This window comes from Acomys minous, assembly GCF_964271855.1.
Source record: "Acomys minous genome assembly, contig: SUPER_14_unloc_2, whole genome shotgun sequence".
NCBI classification, from domain to species: Eukaryota; Metazoa; Chordata; class Mammalia; order Rodentia; family Muridae; genus Acomys; species Acomys minous.
In genome coordinates, this window is record NW_028182184.1 from 29,414 (window position 1) to 47,886 (window position 18,473).

Genomic DNA, 18,473 nt, shown 5'->3' on the forward strand with positions numbered 1-18,473 from the left:
TTTATGTTGTCTCTATACAGGAAGGAGAGTTCTCTGAATGATTTAAAATTGCATCTGCCCAATCACTGCATTAATGAAGTTAACAAGAAAAACAATACTAAGTTGGGCGTGGTGGCGCACGCCTTTAATCCCAGCACTCCAGAGGTAGAGACAGGCAGATCACTGTGAGTTTGAGGCCAGCCTGGTCTACAAAGCAAGTCCAGGAGAGCCAAGGTTAACACAGAGAAACCCTGTCTCAAAAAACAAAAAGAAAAACAAACAACAACAACAACAAAAAACAATACTAAAATTTATCTTCACATTGGAAATCCTTTTTTTTTTTTTTTAATTTATTTATTATGTACAGAGTGTTCTGGACACCAGAAGAGGGGCATCACATCTCATTACAGGTGGTCATGAGCCACCATGTGGTTACTGGGAATTGCACTCAGGACCTTTGGAAGAGCAGCCAGTGCTCTTAATCTCCGAGCCCTCTCTCCAGCCCCACATTGGAAATCCTTACTTGAACTTCAATTAAAATCAATCTGAACTTAAATTTTTTCTGCACAACTTCTCACACAAGTTGTATGAAAATAAAGCTGGCTTTGGGGCCGGGCGTGGTGGCGCACGCCTTTAATCCCAGCACTCGGGAGGCAGAGGCAGGCGGATCGCTGTGAGTTCGAGGCCAGCCTGGTCTACAAAGTGAGTCCAGGACAGCCAAGGCTACACAGAGAGACTCTGTCTCGAAAAACCAAAAAAAAGAAAATAAAGCTGGCTTTGATCCTAGAGTTCTACTTAAAATAAATAAGACTAAGCATTACAAGCATGCACTAAGCTGTGAAATAGTGTTCTTATTTTGGGGGTCTCGGGGTGGGAGGGATTTTCTAGACAGAGTTTTTCTGTGTAGCCCTGGCTGTCCTGGAACCTGCTCTGTAAACCATGCCTCAAACGCAAGAGATCTGGCTGCCTCTGCCCCGCCTCCCCACCCAGTGTGTCACCACCGCCTGGCTTAGTGTCTCTCTAACCACTTACTTACCTGTGATGTCTTCGTATCTCTGCACACTCTACTGCCATCCCAAATATAACAGCACTTGCTGGTATAACTTTCCCATACTTTCCACAATTTCCATTTTCTCCTTTGGTCTGAAAATATAATAAAGTCACATCACTACATGTACAAATAAGTATGTGCATAAGTGTGTTTATATACAGGCTAAAAAGTTTTTCCTTTAAAAAGTATTTTCACTGGTATGTGTGCGTCTGTGTGTGTGTGTGTGTGTGTGTGTCTAGGACAACCAAGGCTACACAGAGAAACCCTGTCATGAAAAACAAAAAACACGAACCAACCAAATAAATATAAATGTAATTTAATGTTTAGAATACAAGCACAAAAAGAAAAGAAAGGAGTATAAAGCTAGTTCAATTTAAAATATGATTTAATAAAAAACAAAAAGCAAAACAAAAAGGAAAGTACTGAAGAGATGGATCAGAGGTTAAGAGGACTGGCTACTCTTGCAAAGGACCCAGGTTCGACTCCCAGCACCCACAAGCAGCTCATAACCCTCTCTAACTCCAGTCCCACAGGGTGAGATGCCTTCTTCCGACTTCCACAAGCCCTGCACACATGTGAGTCTCACACACACATTCCCAACAGGCAACCACACACATGCATGCAGGCAAAACTCTCAAATACATAAAACAAAAGTAAAGATAATTAAATGTTTTTTGTTGTTGTTGTTATTTTGTTTTGTTTTGTTTTTTTAGTTTTATTTTATGTGCATTGGTATGTAGGTATCAGATCCCCTGGAGCTGGAGTTAGAGACAGCTGTGAGCTGCCATGTGTGTGCTAGGGATTGAACTCAGGTCCTTTGGAAGAGCAGACAGTGCTCTTAACCACTGAGCCATCTCTCCAGCCCCCAAAATAATTAAATCTTTAAAAACAGAAAGAAAATAAAACCAGGCATGAAATGTAGCTCCGCAGTAGTGCACTGGCCATGTGTAAGGCACCAAGGTCATCTCTAGAACTGGAAAAAAGTCAACTTGAAAAATAAACGACTCTTCTATGTCCCATACATATCATCTTCTGTAATCACTGGATTTTACCACAGTGCATTAACACATACAGTAAATTAACTACAATATACACACGGCTACAGGAGAGCTCAGTGTGCTGTCTAGGAGCCTGAGTTCAGTGAGTACCTGAAAACTCCACTGAACTAACATTACTACCCTTTTCCTAGAGATTTGCCAAAATTCCACGCATTGACTGCTGGGAGATTCAAAGCACATCCCTCTTCTACAACTATAGTCAAGAATTTAGTCAGCACTTCCACACATAAGCTCATCCAGAGTCCCTCCTTCCTGTAGTGGTGCATGCAGTGCTGCCAAGTGCTTTCCCTTGTGAACTGGACTGGTGTGTGCAGTGCACATCGTGTTACACTGCTGTCAAGTGCTTTCTCTTATCTTTTGCACCTTGCACACACTCTCGGGACTCAGTGAGCCCCTTGGAATAATGACTACATGCTCGAGTTTAAGTGCTTGCAGGCTGCTTACCTTTGGCTGAAGAAGTAAATTCTCCCACGCATGAATTAAACTCTCCACAATTCCTTCTCCAAATACACCTGCATCGACAGTTTCTGTTACAACTAGGGACACTCTATAGAATGATGTTTTAAGGATACATGTAAGTAAACTGACATACTGTTTATACAAACTGTCAAAGCTCAGACAAAAGGGCAAATATGTTATAGAAAACCTCTACCTAAAATGTTCTAATACATTTCAGTATCTTTCCCGCCTCTCTTGATCATGAACTCTTTTTCCTTGCTCTGGGCAGAGAAGGGTTACTTTCCCAGGCTCTGTTCACTGCCTAAGTCCTTAAGGGTAAGTCGTGCCCACATTAAACACTGAGCATCTAACTCTCACTCTATAAAATGTTTCTCTCCCAGCCTGGAATGGTGGTTTCTATCTCTAGACCCAGAACCTGGGACCTGAAAGCACACTGACCAGGCAGAAGTTAAAAGTCATCTTTGACTACATAGTGGGTTTGAAGCATGAACCCCTGCATTAAAAAGCAAAAACCAGGGACTGGAGAGATGGCTCAGTAGTTAGAGCACTGGCTGCTCTTCCAAAGGACCCGGGCTCATATCCCAGCACCCACATACCAGCTCACAACTGTCTGTAACTCCAGCTCTAGGGGATCTGACACCCTCACATATATGCACATATGCAAGCAGGCAGAGCACCAATGTACATAACATTTTTTAATTTTTAAAAGTTTCTTCTTTAAAAAAAAAAAAAAAAAAAAAGCAGAACCCAACCAGGGAAGGAATACAGCCACAGATTCTCCACCATCAATGATCCTTATTTCTTTTTGTTGTTTTGTTCATTGTTTTCCAGACAGGGCCTCTCTGGTAGTCCTGGATCTAGCCACCACCCAGCATGAACTTCCTTTTCAGGTGTCTTTAAGAACAAATTGTTTGTTTTGTGTATGAATATGTGTGTGCACTATTTGTGTGCGTACAGGCGTGCCACAGTGCACATGTGGGTGTCAGACACTACTCTCCCTCTACCTTGTGGTTGCAGGGACTGAACTCAGGTCATCAGGCTTGGCAAATGTCTTTACCCACTGGCCACGCTGCCAGGCCAGTTTTAAATCTGACCAGAACCTTCCCTCTCAAAAGTTCTCTTAGTACCTTCTGTGACACTGCACGTACCCGCGTCTCTCTTACCACTTGTCAGGTCTTTGCAAACACCTCCTCCAGAGCACTGCTTTCATTCATTCATCCTGCCTAGACAACTCAAAGACACTCCCTTTGCTCCTTCTCTGAATTCTTTTCACTTTCACTGTCAGCACCGTTCACTTTGTAGTCTAAAGATAGACCAAAATTTCATAAATATTCCTTATGCCCCTCTCCAGACTTGTAAGTATCTGAAGGGTAGGATGACTTGCGTGTCCTCCATAGTGCCCTGACCCAATTATATCTATGCACAGAAAACATTCAGCATTTATGGCCACACGCCCTTAGAATATTTCAAATTGTCTAGTCTCACAACTTAGTCCAGAAATCTGCTTATGGTCAAAGTGAATGAATAATAGTCTAAGTAGAAACACTTATTTCAGCTTGCTTCAAGAGCAGTCTATGAGAAAATTACAAATTAAAGTAACCTCTGAGCCGGGCGTGGTGGTGCACGCCTTTAATCCCAGCACTCGGGAGGCAGAGGCAGATGGACTGCTGTGAGTTCGAGGCCAGCCTGGTCTACAAAGCGAGTCCAGGACAGCCAAGGCTACACAGAAAGACCCTGTCTTGAAAAACCAAAAAAATAAAAAGTAACCTCTAATTCATGCTACTCCAAATCATATGCTGAAGCCCTAACCCTAACAGCACTGTATTTGGAGACAGAGCTCTTAGGAGGCCGTTAGTTCAATAAGGTCACCAACATGAAGTCCTAATCCAACAGAGGCAAAGTCACATGAGGACAAAAAGAGCAGGTAGCCAACTGCAGCCAGGAGAATGCCTGCCTGAAAATGATGTGCCTGTAGTTTAAATTCTGTGACCTTTAATATTTTGTTATTATAACATGTAAACTAAGGCAACTTTGTTTTTTTATAAAATGAGTACACACCTGCATAAGGATCTGATAAACCTCCTCACCAACAAAGACCACTGAAGGGTAAATACCATGCACTCATTATTAAAACTGGAAGATCTAAAAATCAGAGTTCAAATAATAACAGAACACCAAAAAAGTTCTTCACGTATGAACTACACTTAAGTGAGACAGAAGACAGACGGCATCGGCAGCTATACAAGTATTACATTAGGAAAGGGAAAGTGGGGTTGGAGAGATGGCTCAGAGGTTAAGAGCATTGTCTGCTCTTCCAAAGGTCCTGAGTTCAATTCCCAGCAACCACATGGCGGCCCACAGCCATCTATAATGAGATCTGGTGCCTACTTCTGGTGTGCAGGCATACATTTGGGCAGAATACTGTATACATAATAAATAAATCTTTAATTTTAAAAAGGGGAAAGTGCTTGAAAAGATAGGCAGACACTTTCTAAATGCCTTCTTGTTCTGAGAACCCACTGCTCTCCTGCCCACAGTGAGACTGCAGATACAAACATGGCTTCTATAAAGGTGCTTTCATTGTTTTCAGGACACAGAACAAAGCACTCTGTCAACTGGCACTTCCAAATGTTCATTTTAATCAAGGACACCAATGAAAACATGATGTCTGCTGAGGGTGAACGGCTCACATTGTAAGCACAGTTATTTAACACTGTTGACCTACAGGAAGTCAGTCTACTTTTATGGACAAGACGTCTGAGTTTAGCCAGGTGTGTTGGCGCATACCTTTAGTCCCACCCAGTACTTGGGAGGCAGAGGCAAGAGGATCTCTGAGTTCCTGGCCAGCCTGGTCTACAGAATGAGCTCTGGAACAGCCAGGGCTACACAGAGAACCCTATCTCACAGTGACATGCTAAAGAACGGTTTGTTACTATCAATTTTTCTTGAGTTCTTTATTACTGTTTAAAAAGCACATGTGACTATAAAGACCTGCATTTTTCTTAAGCTAGGTGATAGCCACATCTCCACAAAACAAGGATATTGTTAGTGCTGTTGTTAACACAAGAAGCTGGAAAGGTATATTAATGGTTTTGGTGAATTATAAACATACCTTTCAGGAATGTGTTTTGGAATTTCTATATCGAGTGACTTCATGTGTAGGAGCTTTATCCCAGTCTCCATCTTGTTTGCAGCCACTACATCACACGCAAGTTCATACATGGTCTTGGATAATTCACAGGCATATACTGAGTGTGCACCAGCTTTTTTAGCAAACATGCTGTAAAAGAAGAAAAATCCATTATATCTTTTTCCAATTTTAATAAAATTATGATGCTTCAAACATTTTTCCATTCTTTAATATAACCATCATTTGTTCTGCATTAAAAAAGCTTGAGGCTAGCGAGTTGGCTCAATGGGTAAGCATTTGCTATGCAAGTCTGACGCTCACAGTCCAATCCCTGCAGCCCACAGTGGGAGGAGAAAACTGATTCCTGAAAACTAGTTAACTTCTGACTTCGCATACTGTGGTGAGCAAGCAGGCTTGCAGGTGATATATGTACACGCACACACAGAGTAATAATAATAATCTAATTAAAAGGTAAGATAAGGCCAAGTATGGTGGTTATGTGCCTTTAATCCCACCACTTGGGAGGCAGAAGCATATCTTAGGAGGATATCTCTGTGATACCCAGGCCAGCCTAGTCTACACAGCAAGCTCCAAGGACTACACTGAGAAACTCTGTCTCAAACTAATAATAATAACAATAGCAATAAATAAAAAGAATGAACTAATATACTTGTTTAAAAACAAATCATTTGCCAGGCGTGGTGGTGCACGCCTTTAATGTCAGCACTATAGGAGGCAGAGGCAGGCAGATCTCTGTGAGTTCAAGGCCAGCCTGGTCTACATAGTGAGTCCAGGACAGCCAAGGCTACACAGAGAAACCCTGTCTCGAAAAACCAAAACCAAAACAAAACAAATCACTTACCAAGCATGGTGGAGCACACCTTTAATCCCAGCACTGGGGAGGCAGAGGCAGGTGGATCGCTGTGAGTTCGTTCAAAGGCAGCCTGATCTACAAAGTGAGTCCAGGACAGCCAAGGTTATATGGAGAAACCTTGTCTTGAAAAAAACAAAACAAAATCTAAAATTTATTATGCAGAATTTCAGTAATCCCAAGTTGCTCTTAGTTTTCTTGAATTTTTTTTTTTTTTGGTTTGAACTTTTGATTAGTAAAATCATAGAAAAAAAGTATAAAATTAACAGTTCTATCAATAACACTAACAATATCATGAGAAACAACTACTATTTTTACAAACCAATGTTAGAATTTGTTTGTTTGTTTGTTTTTCCAGACAGGGTCTCTCTGTGTAGCCTTGGCTGGCCTCAAACTCACAGCGATCCACCTGCCTCTGCCTCCCGAGTGCTGGGATTAAAGGCGTGCGCCACCATGCCCAGCTCAATGTCAGAATTTTGGTATCTAACAAACCTGTTTAATTCATGTAAATATAATAAAAGTAATAATTACAACAAACCTCAGTATTCCAGTTCCTGTGCCAATATCCAAAACACTTGTGGACCCCGAGCCCACCGCCTTCTGGATCGCTGCATTGTAAATCCTATTCCTCCTGGTGTCGTTAAGCATGACGAAGTGCCAACGTTCCACCAACCAGTTTGCAACGCGATAAAAGTTCTCCTTGGCGTCACTGAAATCAGGGTTTAGCTTCACCGCTCTATGAAAATACCCAGCTGCCTCATCTCGAAAGCCCATTCTAGATGAGGAAGAGACAGAGTACGTTCACCTCCGTGTGACCAACGGCGGCGCCCCTGTTGGTGCACTAACCCAGCCTGAGCATCCTCACCGCTGCCCCCGAGCCCACAGCACTCCACCTCCTCTGCAGGTCATGAGCACGGCACTCTCCTGACTTCTTTTCTGAGTTTCTGCCTGTGCATCTCAGATGTCTTAGGGCACCCCTAGGTGGAGTGGAGGCGTCCAAGGCATTGACTTGTACTGAGCTGAATATGAGCAGATTAAAAAAATAAGACAAAGAAGAAATACTACAAGTCATCTGAGCGCTGCTTCTCAGAAGTGATGAAGAACTCCCTGTCACGGTTTAAGAGTTAATCGTAGGCTGACTGCACTGCCCACGACCAGAGTGCATCTCACACACCACCAGACTCAGCAGCTTCCAAACTGGTCTGGACTTTGCTCAGCCTACTTACCCACTCCCTGACCAGAGACATAGATTTCTACAAATATCAAGTTCCATACACAGCTGTTGTCATAAACCAGCAATTTACGGGCCACACAGTCAATACAGCAGAACAAATGGAATTCTTCTCCCTCTCACTTTAGGCACCATCCATTCTAAAGAAACTTAATCAGACGATTCATTCTGAACGTGGTTACGACAAATGAACCATCTAACAAAAGGGCAGTGCGATGTTAAATTGTAAGTGCTCGTGTTTTAGTTTAAAATGAAAACATTAAGGTCAGTATATGTTATTTCTTTGTTACCCTGAAGGCAGAGATATCTTGTTTATACGCTGGAACTGCCCAGGACACATGATAGTAGAAAATACATGGTGTTAATGTAAACAAGCCTCACCATGCTAAACCAAAGTGTGTAAGGAGGACGATGGCTGCTCAGTTCCTTTACCTTGTCACAACTCTACACTGTACACACTCCTTCCCCAGAGCCATGGCCCTGCCCGGTCCTGAGTCAAGTAAGGGCCCTTGGGAGTAGGAGACAAACTACTAGGTTGATTATCAACAGCCAATAGACTCCAGATACATTTAAGAGAAATTCTGTGGTCACTTACACTTTGTGGTTCATTACTAATAACATTAATGATTTGAGAGAAAACAACAACGCATGAGAACAGCTAGAAGGAATATATAAAATGAGATTCATTTATTAAATTCCTTAAAGTTGAAAGTACAACTTGCCAATCTGGCAGAACAATGCTCTTTCCCCATTACTTTAAAACTTTCTAACTCAAAAGCAATGCTGGCCTTTGGCTGTGGTTCCTGTAATTCCTTGGCAATGCTTATGGCTTGTGATGGTGTGCATAAGAGCTCACGTGGCAAGCCTGACTGGGATCCCTTGAGACGCCTGCTGACACGTGGGTACTCACACTGGGAAGGGTTTTGCCTGCCTTAACTGACGATGAGTGCTTCCACGCGCCTCAGTGTTTGTATAAGCAATGTGATTGCGCTGGACAGGACTTTTATTCTAGAGTCTAGAATTTGGGTATGCATCATATGGAGGTGGTACCTGAGTATACCGCCTCCAATAAAAACACCGTGTACTAGGCCTCAGAGGAGCTTTCCAGATTATAAACATATGACGCAGAGTAAAGGTGGAAATGTGCACTGTGACATCAGAGAGGACCTTGAGGACTGCTCTTGGATTCTCTCCAACGTTGCCAGTGTTCTCTTTCCTTTTGCTGGTTTTGCGTTCCAATCAAACTAAGACAATCCGTTAATGACTTACTACCAACCTCACCCATTTTTGTCTGCTGTGCAAAAAACTTACACGGCCTTCTAACAGTTTCCTACAGTTGCTAAGAAGACACTGCAGGAGGGAAATTTTGCCTTCTAGTGCCACTATAGTCATGGTTTCTCGAGAATCACACGCCCTGTGTTCACGGAAGGCAACAGTGTTCCAGCGCATGGCACCAGAGCATGCAGTGATGGGCAGCTACTCTAGAACTCTAGCCTAGTGGAGAGCTCCTTAACAGTATGCTCCAAAGTTTATACTTCCCCATTAAGCTTTCTCTGGCACCCCAAAAGGAAAAATTCTAGCATTTTCCAAAGAAGAGATTCACCAGCTTTCTGGCATCCTATGAACCACAGCTATGCCTTTTCAAACAAGGACTGGATCTGAGCCCAGTAAGGAAAACTCTCCCTTGAATACGTCCTCAGCACTAGGGGTGTGACTCATATAATATACTATAAAATTGCCATGGACCAGCAAGACGGCTCAGCAGGCAAGGGTTCTTGTCACTAAGCCTGAAAACCTCAGTTCAATCCCCAAGACCTAGCTCATGGAAGGAGAAAACCAACTCTCTCTGACATCCACAGGCACATCTTGGCACATGAACCCGCAACACAGGTATCCATACACACGTACCCACATGTGCACATAAAAAATAAACCTGATTTTTAAATTGCCAGATTACATACCATATTCACATATCATTCCCATATTCTTTTTGAGTCTCACTCACGTTGCTTATATTACATTTCCCTATTCAAAGGACTGTACACACAGGCAGAGTCGGGCAGAGATGTAATCTCCAGCTGAAATATCACCTAAGCCCACAGGTTAAAGACCAGACTGAGCTGGTGGTAAGCCTCCATCTCAAAACCAAACAAAGTAAGTTACTGTATAACTTACACTCGCTTTGGACTGGTAAAAAAAAAAAAAAAAAAAAAAAAACCAAGCCTCATTGTAGTGAGGTCACTACAAACCTGAAGAGATGCTATCCCATGCTATTGCAAATCACTTCATCATCAGGAAACAGCTCCAAGGCCTGCTCATAGCAGCCAAGTAAGTCTTGTACTCTACTGAGTGCATCAAGCTCTTCAGCCCACTTGAAAAGTGTATACTGAAAAGTTTCCTTCACAAACAAGAAAAAAAAAATTACAAATTAGTAAACAAGAAAGAATTCATAACTCTAGCTGAAGATTCCAACAAATGGAACTATAAATGGAACGATGACCTTAAATTGCTAATTTTTAGTAAGTACAGTTTGCCAAATGTGGTGGTTTGAGTAAGGACAGCCCCACGGGCTCACACGTGTGAGTGATGGTGATACAGCTGTCTCTAAGTCACTGCTGTTCCTGTAAGTAACCCCAATAAAACTCACTGGTTCACCAAGTTGGACTTTGGTGGGATCCATATTTTGGTCTGTCATGGGGTCGCTATCTAGAGTGAGTATGTATGTGTTGCGTCCCCCAAGTTTGGTAAAAAAAAAAAACATATCCTAACTGCACTATCTTTAAATCAACACCTCCTGACAATCCATACTGTTACGGCTTAACCTGACCGTTACAGTCACTTGGTACAATGCACCAACTTCCTCCTCACTGCCAACCTAGCCCGTCTCATTTCCCTCTAACGGTTTGCCACGACACTGAACTATGGAAAGAAGGCAGGCTCACACATTCCAGCTTCAAGTCAACGAACTTTACACACAAGAGTCAACACCTGGAACTGAATTATAACAGTTTATTAGAAAGATAAGGATAACGAAGGAGATTCTTTTCTTACATGGTAGATAGTCTAGATACCTAGGTCTTACACGAACAGCTCAACAGTTCTTCCATAGGTTAGTAGAATGGGGAGCTAGGAACACTGGTCAGTAGCTGAGCACTTTCCTGGGATGCCTAAGGCCCTCAGTTTCGACTCCGGTAACAAGAAAAATGAGTAAATAATACAACAGCTAAGGGGCTGAGGAGATGGCTCAGCAGGTAAGAGCAGTGCTTGCTGCCCTTGCAGAGGACCCAGGTTCAGTTCCCAGCACTCAGCTGCTTACAACTGCCTATAATTCTAGTCCCAGGAAATCGAGCCGGGCGGTAGTGGCGCACGCCTTTAATCCCAGCACTCGGGAGGCAGAGGCAGGTGGATCACTGTGAGTTCGAGGCCAGCCTGGTCTACAAAGTGAGTCCAGGACAGCCAAGGCTACACAGAGAAACCCTGTCTCAAAAAAAAAAAAAAAAAAAAAAAAAAAGGAAGAAATCGAATGCCCTCTTTTGGTCTTAGATACACGCACACATGTGGAATGTGTGTATATATACATACACACACACGTACACACATATATTATACACACACATATACATACACACATACATATACATGCAAATATGCTTACATATTAAATTTATTGATTTATTTTTGGTTTTTCAAAACAAAGTTTCTCTGTGTAGCCTCGCTATCCTGGAACTCACTCTGTAGACCAGGTTGGCCTCAAACTCAGAGGCCTGCCTCTGCCTCCCGAGTGCTGGGATTGAAGGCATGTGCCACTACTGCCTGGCTATGTACTAAATTTAAAATTTTTTAAATGCAAGTTTAGTGACTCAGTGTGACTGAAGTGTGGGTGTAGGTAGCAAAGAGAATATCAAGAAAGCAAACAGAAGCTTGAGGCTTTTGCAAAGAAATATGAATTTGGTTTCCTATAAAAGGAAACCAGAAGCCAGGCGTGGTGACGCACACTTTTAATCCCAGCACTCGGGAGGCAGAGGCAGGTGGATCGCTTCGAGTTCGAGGCCAGCCTGGTCTACAAAGTGAGTCTAGGACAGCCAAGGCTACACAGAGAAACCCTGTCTGGAGAAAAACAAACAAACAAACCAGTTACTAAGTCCTACTGAATGCTGGTTATTACGTTTGTTTGTTTGTTTGTTTGTTTGTTTAAAAATAAGACAAGGGCTCACACAACCCAGGCTAACCTCAAACTCATTGTGTAGCTGAACTTCTGAGCCCCCCTGCCTCTACCTCGCACATGCTGGGATTACAGCTTATCCTTGCCACACTAGGTTTAGCCCTTGTGCACAATTCTACCAACTGAGCTACATCTCTGGCCATACACCTAAGTTTTACGTAATTATTTTTTCTGTGTTGGGACTGGAACCCAGAGCCTCACATCCAGGGCCATTCTAAGGCAGGCTGTTGTCCAGGTCTATCCTCCAAGCCAAACAACTGCCACTTTGGGGGGGGGGGGCGGAGATAACTGTGCCACCTGCAAAAGATCACACCAGATGGACCTGTTGACCTTTTCAATCCCTCCCAGAACGGCAGGCTGGGTCACATGACACTCTCCTGCTGTTCCATACCACCTGTTTTTGTTTTTTAAAGATTTACTTACTTGTTTATTTATTTATTTATTACGTATACATTGCTCTGCCTGCTTGTACCCCTGAAGGCAAGAAGAGGGGACCAGATCACATTCTAGATGGTTGTGAGCCACCATGTGGTTGCTGGGAATTGAACTCAAGACCTCTGGAAGAGCAGTCAGTGCTCTTAACCACTGAGCCATCCCTCCAGCCCCCTCCATACCACCTGTTCTGAGCAATACTATCCTAACTGCACGGCTTAGGGTACAGTCTAGAGCAGTGGTTCTCAACCTTCCTAATGCTGTGACTCTTTAATACAGTTCTTCATGCTGTGGGGACCCCAACCACAAATTATATCCATCGCTACTTCATAATGGTAATTTTACTACTGTTTCAATTGTAATGAAATACCTGATATGCAACCCTGTGACCAGGTCCTGACATTTCTACGAGTTACAAAAGCCTAATGCTACTGACATCTAGTGGGCAGAGGACAGACCAAGGAAGACAGTATACCTTCTGCACACGATAACGCAAAACCTCCAGCGCAGGGCTAATTTAAATTAGATACTGAAGGAGAGAAAGAATTACCCTGCCTCGTTCGCACTTAAGGGGCCTTTGAAATCTTAAGTGAGGCAGAAATTTTGAAAGAGGTGTGTGACAACTCTTGACTTTTGTTACTAAAACATCGCTGTATTGAGAGGGGCTGCAGAGAGCCTCAGTCTATCTCTGTCTCTCTCTGTCTCTGTCTCTCTGTTACACACACACACACACACACACACACACACACACACACACACACACACACACACACACACACACACACACACACACACACACACACACACACACACACACACACACACACACACACACACACACACACACACACACACACACACACACACACACACACACACACACACACACACACACACACACACACACACACACACACACACACACACACACACACACACACACACACACACACACACACACACACACACACACACACACACACACACACACACACACCCTGTTGGCCACCGGGAAGGAAGGCCTCACCTTCACGTCGTCTTTGAGCTCTGGTGCCAGGCTGAGCACTAGGAGGTAGTGGGCATAAGCAGTGCCGAAGTCCTGGGCGCCCAAACAGTGCTCAGCGCTCTGCAAGGATCGCGCCACCAGCCGGTCCCGGCCGGCCGCACCTGCGCCACCACCCCCTGCTCCCCGGCGGGACCTGGGCCTCGAGTTCGGCATGGCTGAGTCTCCGCTCGGAAGCCCACGAGGAAGACGCCCTTGTCCGGAAAAGAGTCTCCAAGCCCAGGACCCAAGGAAGCAAGAGAACACACAGAGGTTGGAGGAGATCACCTCCACAGAGTGGGGAGCTCCGCCTTCTCAGCAGCGGACGGAGCTGCGCGCGCACCGGGCGGCGGCGCGCTGTGATGACGTCACCCGGCGAGCCGCGCGCGCTCTCGGGGAAAGCGCCGGCACTGCTAACGCCGAGGAGTACATGGGATGTAAGCCCCTTCTGCTCCGCTGTCACGTTGCTTTGGCCGGCCAGGTTTCCCACCTTGTACAGTGTGCCGCTGCGAGTCTCAAGACTCTGCTCGCGTCAGGCGTGCGCGATGCTCCAGGCCCCTGGATCTCAGCGCACCACTCGTACTTGTGCAAAACGAAGTAAAAAACTCATTAAATTTGGCCATGGTGTAGTCTCTTAGCGTCAAGTATTCTCACAAGACCCAATGAGGCGGAACTTTGGATCACGCTCCATAAACGCGATCTCTCTGAGAACTACTTCAAGGTTGCACAAGTCACTGGGATGGGTACAGCGGAATCCGAATTTCCTAATCCCTGTTACATTAGTCAAGTGTTTCTCCTGCTCTTTAGTTTTGCTTGTGTGCTTTCCAAGCTATTCATATCCTCCTTATTTGGTGCTTTCTGAACTAAGCAATGTAGAATTTAACTATACAGCATTTCTCTAATAAGATGGAAAAACACAGAGAAAGCCTCTACACCTAATGGGACTGAGTAGAACATAAAGACCAGTAGACTTGGGGTAAGGGTTTTATTGTTCCAGCCCATGCTTTTCCTCTTTATCTAGCAATTCTCCCATAAGACATTGAGACAGACCCAAATGAAAGCATCAGACAAACTCCATTTTTAAAACGAAACTCCATTTTGTGTTAAACTTAGCCAAGGGCTGAACCCAGATTCCAGAAAAACCACAAAGTAGTCTAGACAGAAAAAAGTTCCCTAGCAACACAATCAGCTCACCTTGGGAAAGTCCAAATATACTCTCTGCTGGTCAAACTGACCAGCAAGTGGTCTGGCACATAGCAACAACCAATTAGGAGAAGCCAGGCCAAAGTTCCTAATGCCCCTGTGACTACTTCAACCAATCTTTTCTATAGGCCAACTTGCTCCTACAACTATTACCCAACCATGAAATGCCAAGGCTCTAACTCTTTCTGCCCAAGTGCCATCCAATCATATACTGTAAAACCCATTTCTGTGTCTAAAACCTATAAAAACCCCTCTCAACTGAGAGTTGAGGCTGCTTCCCTGCATCTGCTGTGTCAGTGCATTGGTGGGTGGCCCGGGGATTCGAACCTGCATTAAAGACTTCTTTGCCACTACATTTGGACTCAGCTCTTGGGTGGTCTGTTCGGGGAGTCTCAAATTTTGGGCATAACACCAATAATGTTCTCTTCCTGTCATAAGTCATGAGGTTGTTCTAACTATGCAATGAGATAGTTATAAAAACATTTTTACTTATACCTAGTTAATGCAATTCATTGTTACCATTATCTAGAATCATTTTGAAATTATCTGAAATTTTCAAAAAGTTATTACACCTGTAAACATTCAACCAAATATTTATGAAATTATTTGCATGATGGAAAAGCCAGAGGTGACAGACTGAAGCTGAGGAGGAGGGGGGGGGCATCTCAGTCCTGCTTCCCAGGGACATCTGGGGCCATGCTGCCAGTGTTAATTTTCAACTTAACAATCCAGAATCACCTGGGAGACTGGCTGGCCTTTGGTCATGTCTGCGGGTGGTTATCTCCAGCTGCGGTGGGTAACGCCGTTCTCCAGCTGAGCCCCTGGACTGTGTAACTGGAGAAAGGAAATGAGCCACAGTGTGTGTTCATCAGTCCCTGCCTCCTGACCGGGACAATGGAAGGACCAGCTACTGCATGCTGCTGCCGCCCGGCTTCCCTGCAGTCTTTCTCCCTTACATTGCTTTTGGCAGAGTCTTTGTTTTGTTTTGTTTTGTTTTTTTAAGATTTATTTATTTTATTTATTGCATATGAGTGCTTTTTATCTGCCAAAGAGGGTATCAGATTACATTATAGATGGTTGTGAGCCACCATGTGGTTGCTGGAAACTGAACTCAGGACCTCTGGAAGAGCAGGCGGCGCTCTTGACCACTGAGCCATCTCTCCAGCCCCTTGGCAGAGTCTTTTATCACAGCAATGGGAAAAGAAACTGAGACAGCGAGCGGTGTTTGTTTGAACATTTGGTCCCTAGCCAGTGGTGCTGTTTGGGAAGATGGCGAAGCTTCCGGAGAGCAACTGGGCCACTGAGGTCCGGCCTTGGGGTTTCACAGGCTAGCCCCACTTGCCCTTCTTCTTGGCAATTCATGGAGATCACACCTGCCTCCCTGGCTATAAAAGATCGTGTTCCCTAAAACCGTATGCAGAAACGAACCCCTGCTCCCATAAGGTGCTTATGGTCAGGTGTTTCCATGACAACAAGACAAGTAAGTGATACAGGGAAGATCCGTCATTCTATTAGCACATGAGTCTCTGCTTACCTGAATTGCTTGACTTTGCAAACTATCTTGTCTTGTGGGCATGCTCTCCCCTTCCATGGGCAAGGTTTCTTAACATTTGTTTTTGTATCTGCTGGGTTCCAATGGCATGATCCAAGTACCTAAAACAACTACAGTACATGAATGGTACTCAGAGAGGACACGTTTCCATGACAGAAACAGGGAAAGAACAATTTAATTTTCTGCAGGAAATGTTCCACTGCCACTTTTTCTCAGCCGTAGAATTTATTCCATATGTCCCACAAAGTACACTGGTTACTTTTTTTTTTTTTTATCATCATCAATGTTGGCTAAGAGTGGGAGGAGCAGGACTGGAAAGAGACAGCTCAGTGGCTTAGAGAGTGTACTCCTCTTTCAGTGGACAAGGTCAGTTTCCAAAATCCATATCGGATGGTTTACAAACTCCTCTGAGTCTGGCTCTAGGGATGTGCTGGTTTAACTAGGAATGGCTCCATTGACTCATGTGTTTGATGCTTGGCACTACTAGGAGGTGTGGCCTTGTTGGAGGAAGTGTGTCACTGTGGGCTTTGAGGTCTCTTAAGCTGAAGCTTTGCTCAGTGTGGCAGTGTCCGAGAATCCAGATGCAGAACTCTCAGCCCCTCCTCCAGCACCATGTCTGCCTGCTGCTGCCACGCTTCCCACCATGAGGATAATCAACTAAACTGTATGCCAGCCCCAATTAAATGTTTTCCTCGTAAGAGTTTCCATGGGCATGGTGTCTCTACACAGCAATAAAACCCTAAAGAAGACAGAAGATCTGGGGCTCTGTCTCCATGAACAGACATCCACATAGCTAAAAGTAACAAAACTAAATCTTTTAAAAGAGAAACATGGAGCTGGGCAGTGGTGGTGCACGTCTTTAATCCCAGCACTCAGGAGGCAGAGGCAAGTGGATCTCTGAGTTTCAGGTCAGCCTGGTCTACAAAGCAAGTCTTGGACAGCCAAGGCTACACAGAGAAACCCTATCTCAAAAACAAAACAAACAAAAATCCAAAACAAAACAGAGAGAGAGACAGAGACAGAGACAGAGTCAGAGACAGAGACACAGAGACAGAGACAGAGACAGAGACGGAGACGGAGAAGAGAGTAGGCAGACAGTACAGAAGGACAGAAAAAAATTAAAGAAGCCAGGTTTGGTTCTTTTGGGGGGCACTGGTTTTTCGAGACAGGGTTTCTCTGTGTAGCCTTGGCTTTCCTGGACTCACTTTGTAGACCAGGCTGGCCTCAAACTCACAGCAATCTGTCTGCCTCTGCCTCAAACTCACAGAGATCTGCCTGCCTCTGCCTCCTGAGTGCTGGGATTAAAGACAAGCACCACCGCTGGCCAGGTTTGGTCCTTTTTCTCATCACCTTTCAAATAAAGTTGTCAACAAAAAGGAAAATGATAGCCTTCCTGTTGCTTCTAAACTACTCAGATAACATGGGCTACCAGTTCTCACTACAGTAAGATATAAGTAAAATAAGTGTACCACAGATCATTTGTGCATCTTTATATAATACAGTTTGCAGGTACTATCTGAGGTCTTTTGCCAAAATAGGACTAACAAGGTAGAATGAATGCCTGGTCATCTAAGAAACCACAATGGAGCTGAGCATGGTGGTGTGCTCAGGATGTGAAGGAAAACAGGCCTCTGGGATCCAGGCCAGCCTGGTCTGCAGAGAAAGTTCCAGGACAACCAAGGCTACACAGAGAAACCCTGTCTCAAAAGAAAAGAAACCCTCCCCCCAAAAAAAAGAAAAAAAGAAAAGAAACCCAAATAAAAAAATAAATTTGACTACTCTATTGTGCATTTATTCCGTTCTGTCTTGTTTTGTTTTTGTTTTAGACGTTTTCTCTGGGTAGCCTTGGCTGTCCTAGAACTCACTTTGTAGACCAGGCTGGCCTCAAATTCACTGAGATACACCTGTCTCTGTCTGTGCTGGGATTAAAGGCGTGCGCCACCACACCTGGCTGCAAGGTAACTTTTAATGTAGTTGTACTATTCTGCTGCAGATTTGAAGTGCAATTATGAGTGCTTCCTTAGTATACATAAGTCCCCAGGTTCAATCCCCAGTGACACCAATATATACATACCATATGTGTAATGTGTATGTATATGTGCATGTGTATATGTATATTATGTTATAATATATACCATATGTATGTATTATAATATAAAATGTATATATTATATGTATTATTAGTTGTTGTATATAATACAATATTACACATTATATATCATCATATATAACACAACATTGTT

The 18,473-nt window shown here is 43.9% G+C and overlaps 1 pseudogene across 1 annotated transcript in view; it reads right to left on the bottom strand.

Annotated features, from left to right (window-relative positions):
* LOC311583974 (protein arginine N-methyltransferase 9-like) overlaps window positions 1-14,308 on the bottom strand; it is a 32,353-nt pseudogene extending 18,045 nt beyond the window's left edge. The window contains exons 1-6 of the transcript XR_014783536.1: window positions 13,461-14,308; window positions 10,029-10,177; window positions 7,087-7,323; window positions 5,660-5,827; window positions 2,533-2,635; window positions 1,016-1,122 (exon numbers count right to left, since the gene is read on the bottom strand). The product of XR_014783536.1 is annotated as a protein arginine N-methyltransferase 9-like (transcript). The remainder of the gene's footprint in view (window positions 1-1,015; window positions 1,123-2,532; window positions 2,636-5,659; window positions 5,828-7,086; window positions 7,324-10,028; window positions 10,178-13,460) is intronic.
* Between the last annotated feature and the right edge of the window lie 4,165 nt (window positions 14,309-18,473).